The sequence below is a fragment of the Apteryx rowi genome, unplaced genomic scaffold (genome assembly GCF_003343035.1).
Source record: "Apteryx rowi isolate R43461 unplaced genomic scaffold, aptRow1 scaffold_1568, whole genome shotgun sequence".
In the NCBI taxonomy this organism is placed as follows: domain Eukaryota; kingdom Metazoa; phylum Chordata; class Aves; order Apterygiformes; family Apterygidae; genus Apteryx; species Apteryx rowi.
In genome coordinates this window covers 5,635-6,350 of record NW_020447828.1, presented here as the reverse complement: position 1 = coordinate 6,350, position 716 = coordinate 5,635, and positions in this window count along the sequence as shown.

The window sequence follows — 716 nt, the reverse complement described above, 5'->3', positions numbered from 1 at the left end:
TAGCTCAGTTACTTATTGCACAGCCACCAACAGGACGTATACAAGTAAACAAGTGCATGCTGCATTGACCAATAGGAATCATAGTCTTAGAACAAGAAGACATTCACACTCCAGTTGCTGGAAGAATTATGGATATCCTGCAGAGCTGGCTAAGCTGAAATCAGTATAATGACAACTGAGCAATGATTTCCTTGCTCAGCATAAACGTGGACAATTCTTATCAGAATGAGACTGTTCAACATGCAAAACAATTAATAAATATGAAACCTCCCAGAGTAGGAGTTCCAGAAAGCCAGTGTGTGGCACAAAGGCAAAAGATTTTTTTTTTTAACTTGTAATGAAGAAGGTGCCTTTCACAAAGAACCACTAGAACTTGATAGTTGGTCTGAAAAATGCCGAAAAGAAAAGTAATTAGATTCTTTCTAAGAATTTACCCCTCAGAGGCTTCACTTTGGGAAAAAAAAAATCCTGGGAGATTTAGATAAACAAGTCTCACATCAAGTTAGCAATAGCTGAGTACCACATTATTTTGAAGGACTTTTTTATCTTCCTTCTCCAAGACCTGATGTCTTCATGATGAACCACAGAAAAATAGCATTTTTCAACTCAGTCAGCTCCAAGATGACTTCAAGGGTCCTGTTCCTCACAAAGACCACAGGAACTGGAGAATTCATCCCACCTCCTCTGAGATGGCCTGTGCTATGAAAGTTTCCTCA